The sequence below is a fragment of the Eublepharis macularius genome, chromosome 1 (genome assembly GCF_028583425.1).
Source record: "Eublepharis macularius isolate TG4126 chromosome 1, MPM_Emac_v1.0, whole genome shotgun sequence".
In the NCBI taxonomy this organism is placed as follows: domain Eukaryota; kingdom Metazoa; phylum Chordata; class Lepidosauria; order Squamata; family Eublepharidae; genus Eublepharis; species Eublepharis macularius.
Window position 1 is genome coordinate 52557468 of NC_072790.1, and position 15356 is coordinate 52572823.

The window sequence follows — 15356 nt, forward strand, 5'->3', positions numbered from 1 at the left end:
TCTGTCACCAATCGGTGGATGATGCTCAGCTCTATCTTATGGTTCTGGCTGATCCCAGGGAGACTGTGGAAGCTGTGAAGAGGTGCCTGGGGGAAGTTTTGGGATGGATGAAGGCTAACAAGAAAGAATGAAGCAAACTATGGAGTAGCCATGAATGGGCCATCAAACAGATGAATAGTCTGTCAGAAAATGAACTGTCCATTTGCAACTGGTGAACACAATGTGAGATGAACCAGTGGTTGTTTGTATATCCCTAAATAAAATGTGTACTTCTACCTAGAATCTGAAGACTACAGACTGTTTCTGTGAATAATATCTAAATCAATCTGGACCCTATATGTTTTTCTTAGGGCAGCTGGCTCCAGATTGGGAAATTCCTGGAAATTGGGGGGGGGGTGAGCCTGGAGAGGGTAGGCTTTGGGGAAGGGAGGGACCTCAGCGGGTTGTAATGCCATAGCGTCCACCCTCCAAAGTAGCCATTTTCTCTAGGGGAACTGGTCTCTATGGCCTGGAAATGCCTTGTAACTCCAGAGGATCTCCAGTCACCACTTGGAGGCTGGCAACTCTAGTTTTTCTTTGGATGGAACACAGCAACATAGTTTTCTTGCACCATAGAGGATACCTCAGAGAATACCATTTGAGCATAAAGTTGAATTAAACTGATATGAATATACAACTTCCTTGACAAAGAAGACCGAAACATCATCAAAGCTAGAGGCCTGTCAGAGGATGTGTACCCCAATATCTTTTCCCTGCCGGGGCGTGGACATTGAAACAAGATCAATATAGCAGTTTGAGTCCCCAGCATGATGATATTTCTGCAAAATAAAGGCATATAATTAAGGACAAATGTTATAAACAGTCAATGGTTATTTATTTCCACCTACCTGTGTGTACGTATGGTGACTCTCTTGCATAGTCGTCCCGGTGTGTATGTGAAGAGTTGGATTTACACTCTGTGGAACGCTACTACAATACTCCAAAAGGAGATGTATTATTGGGTTAATTAACATGAGATTTCCAGCACAATCAATTTTATGGACACAGTATTTATAGTATATATTTATTAATGGATTTTTATCTTACATTCATTATATATTTATTAAGTGTCGAGTTGAATTATTGATAGAAGATCTCCAGTGTGAATTTTCTGTATGTGGTGTGCCGGTTAAAAAGAGGTTTCTATTTATACTGCATAGATTATTGCTTCTGTATTTCTAATGTTCTGTATATTATTCACTGTTTGAGCACTTTGCACTTTAATATTAGAAATTGTGGTATATTTAACATTGGAGTAAGTGGTTTATTGTACTCTATGGGAGACGATTTGTCTTTAGGTATTGCAGGCTTAAACCCACGTGAGCCTTGTTTTGTCTTTAGGCAACCACTTGGATTTTTTTCTTTGGATCCAACATAGCGATGTCTTCTGTAAAGTTGTAGGCCCCAGTCTGGATAAAAGTAGCTGGATTTAAATCCCATTGAAATCAATGAGATGAGACAATAATAATAATTGCGCTTATATACTGCTCTTCTAGAAAGTGCCTCACCCAGAGCGGTAAACAAGTTAGTGTTATTATTATCATTCCCACAATACAGCTGGGGAGCTGGGGGTGAGAGGAGTGACTTGCCCAAGGCCAGCTACTGAGCTCATGGCAGCAGCGGGATTCGAACCAGTAGAGTGCTGATTCGCAGCTGAACCAAACCCCATTAATTTCAATAGGACTTAAAAGCAAAAACAATTTTATTGATGCTTTTCTGCCCTCCCATATGAACGAACAGACCACACTGGTGGCTACCTAAGCTCCTGAATAACAATCTTGCTGAACACTGTGTGAGGAACCTATTACAGAGAATGACGTGAGGCCTTTGGAGGCTTGCAGTAGTTCAACTGTATCAGGATTTGTCATATTTACAGTATATGACAAATGAGCTAATGGGAGAAAACCCTATCCTGGAAAGAGATTAGATCATCTTAGGTGAAAAATTGCCAACACTGAGACTTTATGCCACATAATAAAGGCTCACATAAAGCAAATGGCTTTTAAAGTTCCTCAGTAAAACTGTTTTGAAATGTTCCCATCAGAATATTCCAGATGCTCCCTACAGGCCATCCCATATTCTCGTTGTTGTGCAGATGAATTTTACTGGCAGCAGGGGTGGGAGGGAGAATCAGTTTTATATGTTTTCAATAATTAACATAGAATGGGATGGACAGCAGCTTCAGATAACATTCATTCTATATACTGAAATAACTTTTAAAAATGATTTACAGTACCATCCTAAATAGAGTTACACCCTTCTAAGCACACTGATTTCAGTGGCCTTAGAAGGGTGTAACTGTGCTTGGAACTGTTCATCCACAAAGACTGTATCAAGAGTTCTGACGATGGTAGGTTTCTGTTAAGGCAAATTAAATTCCTCATACGCATATACCTCAGATATGACTACAAAATTCTCCGCCGCCATATTTCTCCTCAGCCATATTTCTCAATAGCCAGGGTTCTTCCAAAATTTGTACTTCTGGAATGCATGGAATGAAACAAAAACCAAGTAAAACGTTATGTATTTGTCTTTTAAAAACTGCCAAAGCAAATTTTTAATAATTTAAACTTTATTTGGTTGTTTTTGTCTCAACTTCACTTGTGTGTAATAAAAATAAAAGAGTTAAACATATGTTTGGGGCACACCCCGCGTTAGTTTTGAATGTCTCACAAAAAATCTTGCTCATGTGTGGAGCAGGAACACAACTGTACTGGCAGCAGTTCTGTGGAAGGAAGCTATTTATTTGATTTTAAAACAAAATGTATTTATCAATCTCAAAGGAATAACATTTGCTCTTGCACACAATCTGATACCCACCTTCCAAAATTTCTGTTTTCTTTCACAAAGGCAATGAGAGTGGAACCTATGGTAAGAGAAGCATGGGTTGATAATGGAGCTAAAGGAAATCTGCTCCGCTCTCTTGCTGAACTCCAGATCTGGGACCAATTGCAAGCGCAGGACTGTTGCCCTCATGGCCTACTTGCAAGATATGGAGCCATTTCTCTGACTGCTGTTGGAAACAGAATAACAAACTTGGTCTGGTCCTGAAAACTGTTCTTATAGTCTTTTGTCACTCTTGATTGTCTTCACCATCAACAGCCATACATTTCTTTCAGTTGAGTCCATTGAGTCCAGTTGAGTCCAAGACAGTTCTAACTCAGGGGGCTTACTTTTTATTACTGTGTGTAGTGATTAGAGTGTTTGACATGTATCTGGGAGACCAAAGCTTGAATCCCTGCTCAGCCATGAAAGTTCACTGGGAGACCTTGGTCCAGTCACACTCTCTTAACCTAACCTATCTCACAGGCAGGGCTTTTTTTCTGGGTAAAGAGGTAGTGGAACTCAGTGGGTTGCCCTCGGATAAAATGGTCACATGGCTGGTGGCCCCGCCCCCTGATCTCCAGACAGAGGGGAGTTGAGATTGCCGCTGAGCAGCACGGAGGGCAATCTCAACTCCCCTCTGTCTGGAGATCAGGGGGCGGGGCCACCAGCCATGTGACCATTGTCAAGAGGTTCCGGAACTCTGTTCCACCGCATTCCAGCTGAAAAAAAGCCCTGCTCACAGGGTTGTTGTGAGGATAAAATAGAGGAGAGGAGAATTGCATAACTCACTTTGAGCCCCCATTGGGGAGAACAAATGAAGGAAATAAAAAAATATCTTGCCTATTTCTATTTTGGAATTAAATGCAACATGCATTGGAGTGTGGTGATCCTACAAGATTTGAAGAAAAAGAAAAAGGCAATCGTCCATAAGGCACCCAGCTACAGGTAGAGTATTTGAATAGGCATGAGTCAGCAGTTGTTTCACAGCTGTGACCTTGCAATGCACAGACCTGAGAGATAGTAACGGATGAATTTCAGCTTTGTATTTCAGTTGTATACTTATAGTTTTCTAGCTTGTTATATCTTCTTGGATAATTGATATGATATATTTATGTCATCTTATTGAGAGTATTATGGCTTGTTTGGCGGGGTTGAGGACTGTTTATTGGTAGCATTTTGATTGTTCTAGGTGACTTTATGTGAGAAAAGAAGCATACTTTACATTTCTGAAGATAAGAATTAACACTGATGTATCTGAAGATGATAATTTGAAACACACTGCTAGCAGCTGTCATATAATATATCAGTCATTAGAGGTCCAGTTTTTAAAATTGTGGCTGTTTTTGCATGGGGTCTCATGTACTTTTTTCTATTGATGTATTCTTGTGAGTAATCATTGACTTTATATTTTGGTCTATGTTTGTGTATTTTCAAACAGATTTTGTAATTATTTCTCATTATTTGTGGATGTCAGGTTTTCCCCTGTTGTGTGGGTTACACTTTTATATTGGTTGGTTCTAACAGGTCTCCCGTTCAGGCATTGACCCAATCCATAGTGGCTAAGTGGTCGAGCTGTGAATCAGCACTCTGCTGGTTCAAATACCATTACTTCCAGAGCTCTGAACGTGGCCTTGGGTAAGCCACTCCTCAGCCCCAGCTCCCCAGCTGTATTGCGGGGATAAAAACAACACTGACTTTGTTCTCTGCTCTAAGTGGGACGCTAATCTATCTAGAAGAGCGGTACATAAGCACAGTTGTTGTTATTCCTGTTTAAATTAAGAAAGGTGGCAGTGTCACTTGCCTTCCAACCCTATCCTAGAACCAAATATAATATATATATTTAACACCAGAGGAATATCTGATTCTATTTCCTGGGGAAGGGAGTGGTTCCAGGGCCACATAGCGCTTTTGGAATCTCTCACACTTTGTTTAGCAGCTGTTCGGGGGAACTGGGCCTTAACAAAAAGTTTTTTATGGTCTCTGATGGTCAGGGAATGTAATACCTACACTGTGGGAAAGGATCCCAAGTATATTCCTAGGAAAGCATTTACTAGCTGGCATCACATCATTTAATGCATGTAGTCATGCTTCTTTGCATGGAAACATATAGTATATGTATGTGTGACTATATATTACTTAGAAGGAAAAATTGTGCAAGAGGCAGCTATAACAAGAAGCAGTTGCCAATAAAACCACTCTAGGGGGGAACACCCGTTTACTTCCAAAGAGATCTTTCCTCTCAGTCTGTTTTCCTATCCATGCCAGATTCCAGCTCCAATAGTAAGAGTACTTTCCCCATCTTCTCGTGTGTTAATGTAATCACAACAGTGTGCATCATAAAAGCTTGAACACTAATGACTTCTGTGAACTCCGAAGGGTACATTTGCAGTGCATCCCTAGCATGTTTACTCAGAAGTAAGCCCCACAAAGCTCAACGAGGTTTACCCACTAGTCAATGTATTTAGAATTGCAGCCTGATTGGGTGACCTCGGTAAAGGTTTTATAAAGCACCACTCTCTACTAATAAATGTGTGTCTCTAGATGTAGGGATAATAGTTTAAAAATTAAATTTCAGAAGCAGCTTACAGGAAGATATTCTGATAAGAGACATGTTTAACAAACATGAGTATTTAAACGTTTTAGCCTTTGGAATGAATAAATAACATTGGTGGAGCAACCCTAAGCAGGTTAGCTATGAAGTAAGTCCAATACTGTTCACTGGGTTTTAGTCCCAAGAAAGTGTCCTTAAAATTGCAACCAGGGAGTAATCACAATCAACCTTCAAAAATTCAACTGAATGACAGATAGCCGCCACCTAAATAAGAGCCATTTTTGTTGTGTACAAAATCAATGACAGGAGAAACAAGGGCAAGGAAATATTTGAGTCCCATCAAGCGGCTCTTAGCCAAACCTTCGATCTTCTTAACACATGAAGGTGCTCCAGCATCTCAGCAGAGGCTGTCTGCTGCATCACCAGCCAGTGGATTCTTTTCTCTGGATCCTGGTGCTGGATCCTGAACCCTGGGACCTTTGGCATGCCAAGCAGATGTCTTATCACTGAACTGCAGCCCCACCTGTGTGTGTGAAGCCCCTTAGATGCTATTTGAGAGGCTATTGTCAGACCAGCTCTAAAATGACATATCAGAACTATGCCGTAAGAGGGAAAAGAAAGAACAGTACTGATATGTACTTTTGCAACAATGTTTGGATTTCTGAACAAGAATGATGGGCTATAATGAGATTTTGCTGGTATCAGCACTTCTATGGCTCACAAGTTGGGAATGCTTTCAAAATCCCCATCATCTACATATCTCTAGAGGTTTTAGAGTTTTGAATTGTTTTATTCCTGAAGCAGAACACCCAGATATCTTCCATTAGTCCATTTTTTTTTAAAAAAATGCCTAGCTTTTGAACAGAGTACTAGCCATGCATACTTTGCTATTGCTTCCATGTTCTTTACCTCATTTGCTTCTTCCCCTACACACGATAGTGATAAAATGCTACAGAACTCTCGGTATTTTTATGTAAAAGGCAGCTGATGGATATTAGACTGGAAAATGGCCTCTGCAAGAGGTGGTATTCAAACCTTTTTTTGTACACACTGGTTTTGTGATCTATAATCTCCTCCTCTTCCAGTTACTATTAGACCTAGCAGGGGAGAAATAGAGGTACTTTTCTTTTTACCCACAGTGGGATTAATAGCAGCTTCCAGAAGATGTGGTGGTAGAATTTAGAATGAAAAAAATAATGTGGGGTAAAAATGTTACCCCCACCCCCCGACCAACCCCTTTGCCCCTTTCCTGCAACAGCCTCTAAGCAAAAATAATTCCCTAACTATTGTCTTTCTCTTATGCATTATCTGAGTATTTTTTTTCGTTTAAAAATGTGGATTTTTTTTTGCTAGCGCTCCCATTCATCTCGTTAATTTCTTTGCCAATTTTTTTTGAAGTAAAACCCAAAAGTTGGTCATGTCACAAGCCAGAATCATGATGACCTCATCTTAAGATTCCACATGACTACCTTTAGGGACATATTTTATGGAACTTTCTCTAGTTTATAGAGAATACAGGTATGGCCGTAGAGATATTTTGACAAAAATACCTATAAAGCCAGCAATTCAAGAAGGCAGAAGTAAAATATGAATGGAAAACACATGAAGATCGGTAGTTGACAGTGAGGGACAAAAGCAAAATGATATGGGACAGGGCTGTGTATCTTCTACTAGCCAACTTTCACAAAAGCTCTAACATGTTCCAGAAATAATATCACAACCCTCAACCCATGTAGAAGTAAACAGTGTGTACTTGCATTAAAAATGAGCTCTGATTCTGCACCTCCTTTGTAATGTGATCAATGTTTCCAGGCAAATGCAAATAATAATAAAAATTGCACAAGCGCGCATGCACACACACACATTATCACCATTCATGGTATGTCGTGCACGTGTTAGCTTGGCTACCAAGTACTTCCCATATATTATGCTTAGCTAAGTGCCAGGTAGCAGGACTAAAAGGTACAACAGAATGAGAAAAGATGGGGACTCGGTCATTAAAAATATTATTTCTCCTTGCTTTACAGCAAAGGCAGCTTTCTGCGTTTTCCTAATGGAATTGTGATTATGGAACGTATTAATATTACAAAAGGTTTAAGTCCATTAAGGTTCCAGGCTGAGCCCTGCTGCCCTTCTTGCCTAATGAATAGTCTCTAGGAAAGGTGGAAAGCTAAACTGACAATGGAAAGTGAAGTCAGCTATTATTTCTCATGCCTCCAACAGCTAGTGTATGGCTGCCAAAAGGCGTGTTGTCGTGCTTCCTTTAACATTCCTTAGACATGCTGACATAAAATACAAAGATGATCCAATTACAGTTTCTGCAACTGCATCTTATTTCGCTAATGCGTACAAATTAATGGTGTCTGTCACCCCCCCACACACACACGAGAGGAAACACAGATTGCATTTTAAATCCCATGAATTTTATAGTATGCATTAGTTAAATACAGATCCAACCCTAACCGTAAACAGTTGACATGTTGCTCATAATCTCTGTCTAGTCAATATGAAAATGTAACTACATGGGGGGAATGCAAAACAGATTCCACCTTACAGTCATTTATTAGCAGAAGCATTATTTATCTCTAGCAATTTACTGTTAGTAATTTAAGTCTAGAGAGCCGTTAATGTGCAAACTCTTAAGTGCTCTGCTAATTCTGGAATAACTATGATGGCCCTTTTTTCTGTAAACCATTTTGTTGCTGCATATACTAATGTTATGAGGACTCCCATAGCTCTTAACATTCAATAGATTTCAAGATCTAAACCATTTTAGACTCATCCCAATTGAGCAAGAGAGATCAGTGCACATCACCTCTTCTGTGCATGCTGCTGATGCAAAGATGGAGACGGACGCACAGCCCCTCCGGCATTGTGATGTTCCTCTGAGCCCAGCTGAACTGGCTTCATGGGGGCTTTTGATGCATACAGGGCTGCCAATTGTCAGGCATGACTAGCTGCCTGCACCTAAAGATGGATGATATACAATACGGGGGGGGGGCCCTCAAGGACTCGTGGGGGCATCTCATTTCCTTTCTCCCACCATTTCCTTTTCCTCTTTCCTGAAAGCCCCCATAGCCTCTTCCTTTTTTATGCTCCCCCCTTCCTCATCATTGGTCAACCTTGCTTTATCTGTCACTCTCTCTTCAGCTTTCCTTACTGCCCTGCTCCTGGCAGCCTCTGCCTAGGAAAACTATGGCCCAGTTGTTCAGTGCCAGCTGCCAGGCTCAGTTGCATGGGGAACTCACCATGACTTGCAGCAGGCATCTCACTTTCCCCTGGATCTTCCTCCCCACATATTTCCTTTTCCCTTACTCCTGGGCAACCTAAATATCTTCATCTTTTCCTGCTTCCTACTTTCATTCCCAATGACTATGCAACCTACCTTTCATCTACCCCCCATCTTCTACTATATTTATTATGTATTTACTTCATTTATACCCCAATTTTCTCCACAATGGGCACCCAAAGCAGGTTACATCATTCTACTCTCCTACATTTTATCCTTACAATAAAGTGAGGTAGGATAGGCTGAGAGTGCGAGACTTACTCAAAGTCATTCAGAGAGTACCCTAGTGTAGTGGAGATTTGTACTTGGGTCTCCCAAGTACTACTTTGAAATGGTAACCATTACACTACACTGGCATCCATGGGGTGGCTGCTATTGAACAATAGCAAGCAGCTGGGCCTGGAGGAATCATGCAGGTCAGACCTAGTAAGCCATACAGTGGTTGCTGGTGGTTCAGGCCCTGACAAGTCCAAAACAGCAGGCAGCTAGTCATGCCTCCCCCTGCCTTATACCGACAGAAACCAAGCCTTGAAGGCCAACAATACTGTTGTGGTTGCCTGGCAACAAGGATGGAGGGAATTAGATTTTTAAAGCTACCTGTGCTACTTCTGTCATTTTGGTTTGGGTTTTTTTACCCCAATGTAATTTGTTTTTAATATTTCAGATGTTTCTGAAATCCTGGGGCATTTTTCAGGTTTGTAGAAAGGTCCGTCTTGTCTGTTCATGACTCCAGTCTCCAGATTTAAGTATCCACAGATTTGACCATATTGATATTTGACAAATTTGGTTATTTGTACAAGAGAGCTAGCAGTTTGCTTGTGATGAGAAAAGCACATGGAATCAGGAATCTGACATGATATTTCATCACCATGTACTAAACATGGTGATTTTTCCTGTATCTTAATAGCATGCATAGTTTAAAAGATAATTAATGGTGTTGCTTGTTGTGCAGTGAATAGTGGTGTGGCTCCATGGAACCTTCATCCAACTGAAGCAGTTCTTCCTCCAGTGGACTTCAGGGGGTCATGAGGAGGGTGTTCCCTTGGGCTAAGCAGTATTCAATGGAAGTATAGCTGCTGTATAGCACAGGCAGATGTTGGTGGGGATCAGCACATCCTGATATAATTCACTGCAGAAAATAAATGAATAAAATATTTTAAAACTGGTGTTCTTGTAAAGGAAAAAAAAGTTCAGTGGAGTGATAGAACAGGAGAAGGATGCAGGCCAATGTCATCATGGGAAGAAGTATATCGGAATGAAAAGTCCTGTTATTTATGGCCACTGTCTTCCGTCTTTAGCTGTCGTTGGCCACTCTCTTTGGACATTCACACACTGTAAATGTAACCATCATTCCATCAGGGGGCTAAAGATTTGAATTATTCCATATGGGGGAGGAACAGGAGCCTTCTTCCTAGAGTGATTGGGGGGCCTGGAGTAGCAGGGAGCTTGCCTCAGGAGGAGTCCGGCTTGCTTATAAATTCATACATTAATTATTGTAGGGACTACAAGAAACTCTTGGAAAGAAAGGGAACAGACAACACTAGGCAGAGCACAGCTGCCCCGGAGTTTATTTGATTCCAAGGGACTATCTTGATTAATGTCAGAAGATACTATGAGATCCTCCAGCCTGCCTGGACTCAGCAGGCCTGAACTGTTTCATGTTATCTATTTTTCTATTTACCTTTTCATTTAAGTCATATGTATCAAAAGAAAAAAAGAACTGAAGTTTGCTTGTTGTTATTTTCATTAATATAAGTATCATAAGGTGGGAAACTGCACTGTCCAAAGATTTGAACTCCCTCAATTCTTTAATTGAAGAGGATTTATGAGTAGAGATGGGCACGAATTGAATTAAGACCCCCAAAATACCACGAACCAGTGGATCATGGAAGCTTGTTTCCACGAACTTCCACGAACTGGTCTACTAGTATTTAAAGGGGCAGTTTAAATAGCCATTTCCACGGGGAAATGGCCATATAACCTTTTCCTGCTGCTTGCAAGTGGCAGGTCCCTTTAAACTATCAGCTGGCAGGTGGCGGGGGGATCACCCACCCTTTAAACTGCCCAAACCCCAGCCCCCACCCTCACCCCAGCCTGCGGTGTCCTCCCCCTCCTCCCGCAAGGGGCAGGAAGGCCATTTTCGGCCTTTTCTGCTGCTGCGCGGGCCTGCCAGGCGGTAGAGGCCAAAAACGGCCTCCCTGCCCCTCAAATGGCTGCTGCCCCAGTTCTGTGCCAGTTCGTGGTTCGTGAAAACCAACGAACCACGAACCTCATGGTTTGTTTTTTTTTGTTCGTGCCCATCTCTATTTATGAGTTTGAATTAAGAAGAAGTTACAGAAGCACTCTGGAAATGTTATCTGGCCACTTCAAAATGACTCAAGTACATTCCAATGAATTCAACAGAAACACATTCACAATGCTGATCAACAGCTTTGGATGGCTGAATGAATGGCGATGAGAAAGCTGTGGATGGATATTTAGCAACTATTGAAAACCTAGGAGGTTCCTACCTGGATGATGAGTTGATACAGGAGTATGGTAAGAGTCTCTGAACTGTTTTGCTTGCACAGCTATTTGAGGAGTTGTCATTTCAGACTGGGAACAGGGGCTCACCCCGAGGAGTCTTCCTCAGTCCCCTGTCCTTCAAAAAAATACTCAGAGACTGTGGACAGGGAACTATCAAGAATGTCTCCATTCCTTTCCTGGCCTGGTCTTAACAATCCTTCTGTAGCTGTACCTCTTTATCTCCCTTTTGGAGTGAGTTTTGGCTAGTATGACATTCCACTTTATTTACATACACACAACCACCTGTACTTTCAAATGGACCAAAAGTACCCTACACTGAAAGATTCATTTCTATTACAACTTTTTAATCAGCTGCCTACAGCATTTGCAGTGCCATCTTAAGCGGAGTTACACCATTCTGTCTATCAGAGTCAATGGGCTTAGAAGGGTGTAACTCTGCCTCGGGTTGCACTGTCCAGCAACTGCATTCCTCTTAGCCTGTAAATTATACTTCTATTGACCAGAAATTCTAGTTAGTTTCATAAATATGGATTCACGAATCCTGCAGGCTGTTTCTTGCTTACACTAAGGGGTTAAGCAATGGAGGAAATGCTGAGCTCGAACCAACAGCAGCTACCAGCCAGCTGCCGAGTGTGATGACTAGGGGTGTGCAAGCCAAAAATTTTCGGCTATAGCCGAAAGTAGAAAGCCGAAAGAAAATTCTCTATCGTTAAAGCTGAAAGCCGAAACAAGAATCTCTTTCGGGATTCGGGATTCGGGATTCTTTCGGCATTATTTCGGCATTCTTTCGGCTTTTTTCTATGGGAAAATGCCTCCGTCTTCCAGGACGCCTGGAGGAGGCATTTTCCCACCGAATAAGCCCAAAATTGGTGGGGACCTTCCTCTAACCCTTCTCTAACAACCACCCAAGTTTCAGACAGATTGGACTTTGGGGGGCCATGTTATGGCCCCCCAAAGCAGGTCCCCCCATCCTCCCATAAAGGAGCATCTTCTTCATTATTTCCTATGGGGAAAAAATGAAGAAGCAGGCTTCCTTTGCCAGGGGTGGCATTTTGCATGCAAAATGCCCCCTTACCCTCAGGGGCCCTTCTCCCACCCCTCCTCCCACCCCCCACCAAGGCTCAGCCTGCTCCCACTTGGGGGGGCCATTTCATGGCCTCCCCAAGTAGGTGCTCTAATCTCTACCACTGACAGCTGGGGGAGGCTTGTGTTGCCAGGGGTGGCATTTTGCATGCAAAATGCCCCCCAACCCTCTGGGGCCCTTCTCCCACCCCTCCTCCCACCCCCCACCAAGGCTCAGCCTGCTCCCACTTGGGGGGGCCATTTCATGGCCTCCCCAAGTAGGTGCTCTAATCTCTACCACTGACAGCTGGGGGAGGCTTGTGTTGCCAGGGGTGGCATTTTGCATGCAAAATGCCCCCCAGCCCTCTGGGGCCCTTCTCCCACCCTTCCTCCCACCCCACACCAAGGCTCAGACTGCTCCCACTTGGGGGGGCCATTTCATGGCCTCCCCAAGTAGGTCCTCTCAGCCCCTAAAGTCCACCCCTTACAGCCCCACACAAACCCAATTCCCCCCCAGCTGCCGCACACAGACCCAAATCCCCACATTAGCCCCTCACAGACCCAAATCCACCCCCACCTGCCCCACACCCATAACCCCAGGAACAGGCTGGCAAAGGCCAGCCCTCTCCCTTTGTTCCCTATGCTGGGAACTTCTAAACTCTCTTTCCCTGGGCAATTCTGCACAGCCCAGGGGTGCCACAATGGTGGGCACACTTCTGAGTGCCAGCTGGTCCCTGTGAAAGAACACCTGAACCACAGACACCCTCCCTCAAATTCCCCCACCACCTACAGAGATAGCTGGCCAGCCAGCCCCATTGTTCCCTATGATGGGAACCAACTGCACAACAAAGAATAAAACAAGAACAACACAAAATAAAGTTTTTAAAAAATTATTTTCTCCCTTCCAAAGTACAAGTAGGCAAAGCATTATGACACATTACACCAGCAGTCCCCCACACAGAAAAATAACACAACTCACTTAACATCAGAGAATCACAAAGCACGATTCCTGTCAAAAACACTTTATTTCTTGAACAGCTTAAGGTTACACAGCAGGGGGGAACACCAAAGGGCTTGGCAGCAGTATCTTACACAAAAATAACACAACTCACTTAACATCAGAGAATCACAAAAGCACAATTCCTGACAAAAACACTTTATTTCTTGAACAGCTTTAGGCTACACAGCAGGGGGGGACACCAAAGGGCATGGAAGCAGTATCTTACACAAAAATAACACAACTCACTTCACATTAAAGAATCACCCCAAAAAATTGCTGTCAAAAGCACTTTATTTCTGTAACTGCTTTAGGTTACACAGTAGGAAGGCACCACAGAGCAGGAAAGCAGTGTACTACACAAAAATAACACAACTCACTTCACATCAGAGAATCACACAAACACAATTGCTGTCAAAAACGGTGAAGTGGGTTGTATTATTTTTTGTAGTACATTGCTATCATGCCCTTTTGTGCCCTCCTACTGTGTAACCTAAAGCTGTTCAAGAAATAAAGTGTTTTTGCCAGGAATTGTGTTTTTGTGATTCTCTGATGTTAAGTGAGTTGTGTTATTTTTGTGTAAGATACTGCTTCCATGCCCTTTGGTGTTCCCCCCCTGCTGTGTAGCCTAAAGCTGTTCAAGAAATAAAGTGTTTTTGACAGGAATTGTGCTTTTGTGATTCTCTGATGTTAAGTGAGTTGTGTTATTTTTGTGTAAGATACTGCTGCCATGCCCTTTGGTGTTCCCCCCCTGCTGTGTAGCCTAAAGCTGTTCAAGAAATAAAGTGTTTTTGACAGGAATCGTGCTTTGTGATTCTCTGATGTTAAGTGAGTTGTGTTATTTTTCTGTGTGGGGGACTGCTGGTGTTATGTGTCATAATGCTTTGCCTACTTGTACTTTGGAAGGGAGAAAATAATTTTTAAAAAACTTTATTTTGTGTTGTTCTTGTTTTATTCTTTGTTGTGCAGTTGGTTCCCATCATAGGGAACAATGGGGCTGGCTGGCCAGCCATCTCTGTAGGTGGTGGGGGAATTTGAGGGAGGGTGTCTGTGGTTCAGGTGCTCTTTCACAGGGACCAGCTGGCACTCAGAAGTGTGCCCACCATTGTGGCACCCCTGGGCTGTGCAGAATTGCCCAGGGAAAGAGAGTTTAGAAGTTCCCAGCATAGGGAACAAAGGGAGAGGGCTGGCCTTTGCCAGCCTGTTCCTGGGGTTATGGGTGTGGGGCAGGTGGGGGTGGATTTGGGTCTGTGAGGGGCTAATGTGGGGATTTGGGTCTGTGTGTGGCAGCTGGGGGGAATTGGGTTTGTGTGGAGCTGTAAGGGGTGGAATTTAGGGGCTGAGAGGACCTACTTGGGGAGGCCATGAAATGGCCCCCCCAAGTGGGAGCAGGCTGAGCCTTGGTGGGGGGTGGGAGGAGGGGTGGGAGAAGGGCCCCAGAGGGTTGGGGGGCATTTTGCATGCAAAATGCCACCCCTGGCAACACAAGCCTCCCCCAGCTGTCAGTGGTAGAGATTAGAGCACCTACTTGGGGAGGCCATGAAATGGCCCCCCCAAGTGGGAGCAGGCTGAGCCTTGGTGGGGGGTGGGAGGAGGGGTGGGAGAAGGGCCCCTGAGGGTAAGGGGGCATTTTGCATGCAAAATGCCACCCCTGGCAAAGGAAGCCTGCTTCTTCATTTTTTCCCCATAGGAAATAATGAAGAAGATGCTCCTTTATGGGAGGATGGGGGGACCTGCTTTGGGGGGCCATAACATGGCCCCCCAAAGTCCAATCTGTCTGAAACTTGGGTGGTTGTTAGAGAAGGGTTAGAGGAAGGTTCCCACCAATTTTGGGCTTATTCGGTGGGAAGATGCCTCCCCCAGACGTCCGGGAAGACGGAGGCATTTTCCCATTGAAAAGCCGAATGAAAGACGAAAGAATCCCGAAACGTTTCGGCTTTTTTCTTTCGGCTACCCGAAACGTTTCGGGATTCCCCGAAACGTTTCGGCATTCCCTGAAAGAAGCCGAAACACTTTTGTTTCGGCATTCTTTCGGCATTCTGAATGCCGAAACGCACATCCCTAGT